Genomic DNA, 6,000 nt, shown 5'->3' with positions numbered 1-6,000 from the left:
CACCCCCCATCTTCCTAGTGCATAGCATTCCTCCCTTCTCTGCTGAAAGATTGTGTGTGTGTTTTTTTGGATGCAGAAAGCTGTAATGTTCCACCCACTGCATTGCAGTTGTGATGAGGAAGCACTCTGTAAAATACAGGACTCCCAGAAGATCTGAAACATGATTATATATAATTCGTAAACTGTTAATATGTTATAATATTTATTTGGGCATCATAGATGAAATTAAATAGTGGCATTGTTCCCCCTACAGGGACTATACTTTCTTCATTTATTTGAAGAGTTTGGCTTTTTTCTACTTCATTCCATTATCCTTATTTCTTAGCGTCCACTCTCTTGCTGCAGAAGTTACATGAGTTTATCCTTTATGGCTGAGAGGCAGAGCTTGCCTTCTGTCTGAGTCCAAGTGAAGACTTAGAGTGGGCTTCCTCTTTCCTGTCTAGCCCAGCCCATGAGCCATCACTGCTGGAAGTGTAGCAAAGCTAATTAAAAAAGTCTTGACAACTGCTGCTCCCCTAGACAATTTTCACAAGGCCTGATGAGTAACATTCAGACCATAAAAGTAGGTCCACTGTAATAAATATAATGCCGTGCTCTCAGATTCTCTTCAAAATGAGTTACAATCACAGGAGCCACCAGAGGAACAACCTAACTGTGTGGTCAACAGATGAGATTTTCACATTCAACACCTTTTGTGTATTCTAGGAATATTTTTCTAGCAATATGAATATTATTCTAACAATAATTGAGCTATTTTTTGTTATTTTAATATAGATTTTCCTTCTTGATTTGCTGTAGTTAAAAGCAATGAAGCTGCAATGCATATGGGGAGAATATCAGAAAGGAAACTTGCTGGAAAGGTAAGGAGGGAAGAAAGTAGGAAAGGGAAGGAGAAAGAGACGAAATAGAGAGAAAGGGAAGGAGAAAGTGAATAAAACTCCAAATTTCTATTTCTATCCACTCCCCTGAAGGAACAAGTGATGCAATACTTGCTTTCTTTCTTTTTGGTTGGTTTGTTTTAATTATTTCTTTTAAGACAAATAATAGATTTTTCGTCCAAAACCATGTACACACAGCATATAGAGAGTAGTATTAGAATAACAACAGAATTCACAATACGCTTGTTTCTACATCATCTATTTGAAAAATTAGTTTAGTAAGTGAAGTACTTACTTTATCTCTTGGCTACATGCAGTTCATTGTTTTCCTATAGGTGATGACAGATCTCTTTCTTGTCACACTTGAGATCTGGCAAACAGTTATTTGGTGCTGTTTAAGGCAAGTGAAAAAAATATAAACCTGATTCAGAAAATACTGGAAGGTGAAAGGCAGAAAGATATATGTTTACATTTTAGCAGGAAAGAAAAGATGAAGATTAAGAGAAAGTTTCAGCCTACAACTGTTTCCTACTTCTAATGGATGTGTTTAATGAAAGGATTTCTAAATGCAAAGCATAAGTTTCAGCTTTCATCTTTATGAGACTTATAGTCTGGGCCTGTGACAAGACAATAATTACAGCCACATCCATTATAGCTGTATTTTATCTTTAATTGGTATGGCATGCTTACATTAATTTGATATTTATTTATTTGTTCACCTATGCAAAGGCCTCTGGAGGACATTAAGTATTATACCTCATGCTCTGTGTTTCACACTCTGCATTCTTTCTCATTAAAACATGAGCAGTTCCTAAAAACCTTCTTGACCAAAAAAAAATAAATAATAATAATCTGGAAACCATTAAACTATTACTGGAGGACTGTGTTAATTCAGTTGCAATTACAGTTGAGAAAGACTTAATTTTCTAATTTTGTCCAGAACAGAGAACTATCCACAAGGTAGGTAAGTAAAAATGAGTATTTGGTATGCAAAAAGATTTGGTTTGAGTTGTGTTATTAAAACTCACCTTAAGTGAAGTGCCAGGGTGTTTTGTTATTAACAGATAAAGAAGAATGCTATGGCTTCCTACCTTTGGTGCAAGAGTTGATAAATGATTCACAGACAAATTGGCAACGACTTGCAGAAGGTACAGCCAACATTCTTCTTCAGGAGTAAGTAATCTACTCATTGAACCCAGTAGTTTCCTCCTAGAAAGAAAGGCAGTGGTGAGACCACCTTGATAGGTGCTGACAAACCTGCCTTTAACACCTGTTCTCATTCTGGAAAATTACAGAGAAGTTGGAGTTACACTGCTGTTACTACAATGGGCTTCCCTTACTCTGTATTCAGACAGTAAAGCTAACAGTCAGCACTGACTTGAAACAATTTCCCAGAGTAGTTGGGAATCTTGCCAGATACTTATCATCTTGATCACACCCAGTACAGTAAATCATGTAGAAGATTCATTTGATCTTTTGATTATTTTCCTCTGAAAAAGGATTCTGGTATGGGCACCTTGACACCCCTTTTCTGACAGGAACCCATTTGGGTATATTCTTCAGTTGCTGCTACTCAAAATACAGCAAACAGATAAAACCAAACCAAAACACATGTGAGCTGAGAAAGCCAAGAGTGCAATCTTAGTTGTGTAAGAAAACAAATAAAGCAGATATATCTACTGTTTTCTAGAAAAGATTTGCTCTTATAAATTCATAAATTCATGCGTAGGGGAAAAAAAAGCAGTTCATACTATCTGCTACATACACCTAGAGTTGAAATTCTTATGGGAGAAGATGCTGCTTGAGAAAAGAAAACAATATACTTACCCTGATACTTCACAAGGATTCTAGCATAAAAGTAAAATGACTGTGCCCTTCCCCCATTATTTTCCCCTTTCTTGAGCATAGAAATTCTGCGTAAGCAGATGATAGCTACAGCCAAACAATAATACAGTTCAACTCTTTCTTTAGCTCCCAAATAAAAACAAGGAGATTGATTGATTTTCTTTTTTTCCCAGGATTGATGTTTTAAGCAATATTTACACATCCAAAAATTGAGAAGAAAACAAGTTTAAATACTTGTTCTTAGCTATTTTTTGAGCTTACCATTATGAAATTATTATTCCAATCTAGAATCAGGAAAAAACCCACCAACCCTTCAGCAATGCTATAGTGCAATGGAAAGCACAGCAACAAGAGCAGTGTGGCAAAGACTTTTGATGCAGCAAACAAGAAAGAGACTAAGTGCAACAGCCATGTTTACAGAAAGAAAGCGGAGAGGGAAAAAAAGAAAAAGAAAAAAAAAAAAAAGCTGCTTACCTTTAGTAGACCTCAGGTATTACAGGGATCTTCAGAGAGAATGCCTGCCCTCTGGTGCTAACCCTTAAATGAGGTCTGGGAAGGGGTAGATCCTGGCCCAACCCTTTCGGTCACTGAGGTGCATTGCATTCACCTGAGCTCCCCTGAATTAGCTTGCCTTCCCACCAGATGTTCAATCAGTGGTTCAGGCCATGACTTACTATTTCTGCTACACCTTACCTTATAATTCTGATTTACAACTCTAAAGGGTATCCCTAAATGGAATTCAAATTCTCCTTTCTTATCTTATATCCACTGTGCTTCTATTTCAGCCTCTTAAGCCTTAAGTTTATAATATATTATAAATTATGGTTTTTGAATAATTTCTTCAACATGTTCTCCCTAGTTTTAACCTTTTGATCTCAAATTTCCCCCGCTGAGTACCAACCCAACACCAACTGTGTTGAGTTTCTAGTTAAAATACTATGTACGAACCTAAAAGGTCTATTTCCTACACATTAAAATTCTTACAGCAGTTTCGCGCAGAACAGTTTCGGCCTCCACACTTTGAAATTCAGATGATAAATGAATTCTCTGTGTTTTTACACCTCAAAAAAGGCAACTTCAGCTCAACAAGTTGAAAACATCTGAAAAAAACTGCAGTCCATGTGTGCTTGAGATAGAGCCTTTGGAGGTCTTCAGCTAAATTTTCCAAAAAGTCTGACTGCAGTGTGCATACACAAAGCAAAACAGACTTTTTCTGAATTTCTGTAATCTGTTGTAAGATAGTGTGCTAGACTATATGATGAGATCAAAGAAAATAATTGCCATCTTAGCCTCCTAATATTCTACATTCCAATACTAATACTGCCCTTGCAGAGGTTGAGGCAGGTGGCCCCTCATTCTTTGGAGATGGAAAAAAAAACAGGAATCATGTGATCATATAATTGAAGAATGTAAATCATATACAAAAGTGAGTCAAATTACAGGAAACTACTGGTTTTGTTCCTTATTTCAACTATCTTTTATCAAAATTTACTTTCTTTTGACTTTATTTTTTAAATATATGTTATTGAACAATTTTGTCTTCATTCTCCAGTCATCCAGCTTTATGGGGAAAGGCCCTCTTCTGTTGATCAGTCATGATCCATACATGCGTGCAATGCATAAAACGTATAGGTTTAAGTCCATATCAGCTCAAACCATTGATAGTTTTCTTTTCAACACAAAAAGCTGGGCTACTTATGGCCTCTTTTCTCTGGCAGTCTATACCTGTAGGCAATGGATGATGGTCAGTTGCTTGGTGAAGAATTAGAATATTAATACTGATTTGTTTGACTCTTTATTTTCCCAGCATAAACCCAGCACCAGTCTCCGCGTTCACCTTTGTTTTTCCCTACAAAAAGGGAAAATAAATTAATGTTCTCTTTTTATCTAGAAGTGTGTGATTACACAACTCTGTCAGCTGTAATCAGCCCTCAAAACACTTGAAGTTTTCACTGTACTTATTTTATTAATATGAAACAAATCTGACATCCCACCTAAAAACAATTATTAAGCTGAACTTTTGTTGCCATCCAGAGCCACAAATCCATTTAAATATCTAATGGGTCATTTTTTTTTAAACCAACCACTTCAATTTCAACAACAAAATCCTAATGTGACCACCTAAGGCACTGACAACAAGCAACAGTTCCTCAGCACTTTCTAAAACCTCAGCTCCCCACATACATACGTAAAAGCTGTAGATACCCTTTTTTTCATTACAAATATAGGCAGCAAAGTTCGCCAAATATAATTTCAAATAGGTTTTAATGCAAAATAAGTGGTCAAAGAGTGGCTTTCCAATTGCTGTCCCTTTAGGAACATCAACTGCACTCATGCTTCCCCCTCACAAATACTGCATTAAAGTAAAATCTTCTCCGAGCTTAAAAAGACCTTCAACAAAATACATCTGCAGTTCAGTTATCAACAGCTGGTGACAAAATACGTAACAACAGCACATCAGAAAAGCACTGAATCCAGTCAGAATTGAGTTAAATATTTATCCTGTTTAATTATAAAATTCTCAGTGTCTTCTGTGTTATTTTTAGAACTTTGATTTAATACAAAGGCAGTGAGAGGAAGGATTTGGTGCAGGATAAAAGATGGTTTTTATGCTCAGTGCAGCATTTAATGCTAAGAAAAGTGCTATATCAATTCTGCAACAAAATGTAGCATGTAATGCTTTCCTGTGCAGAAAGCAGCAGAGCAGCTTTCCACGGCGGTCACTCTTTGCCCTTCACACACACCTCATCCACCAACTGGATCTATCTTGGAGGAGAGACCTTAAATTCCTGCAAGCGGCTGTGAGGCACATGCAGTAGCAGCAGTGTACTGACATTTGCTAAGCACCAGTGTCCCTCAAGTGACTGGGAGCGAAGCCATTGACGTCACTGAACAATAGGCAAAATATTTCCTCCTCCTCCATAGTCCTGAACTGTAAACACCCAGCTTGCACACAGCAGGCTGAACATTTGGGGAGAGGCGGAGAAGGAGAATGTGAAAAACTCTCAAGTGATGCTGCTGAAAACAAGCAGCTGTTCCTGCATAACCAGCCTCTTCTTGTCCCTTCCATTTTGCTTGTGAAGGTGTCTCCTTAGTGCAAGTCACATGGTGGAGAAGATAAAGCTGAAATATGCTATTAATAAAACTGTGTCTCCTGAACTCACAAGGATTTTTTGAAAGTGAAATGCCTGACATAAATTAAAAAAGAAAAAAAGGAGAAGGAAAAAAAAAAAGAAAAAAACATTCTCTCCCTCTTTCTTTCTCCTTTGTGCATTAT

This window comes from Centrocercus urophasianus, unplaced genomic scaffold (genome assembly GCF_019232065.1).
Source record: "Centrocercus urophasianus isolate 14NV4802_14NV808 unplaced genomic scaffold, USGS_Curo_1.0 seq_10, whole genome shotgun sequence".
NCBI classification, from domain to species: domain Eukaryota; kingdom Metazoa; phylum Chordata; class Aves; order Galliformes; family Phasianidae; genus Centrocercus; species Centrocercus urophasianus.
Note: the sequence above shows the minus strand (reverse complement) of the source record.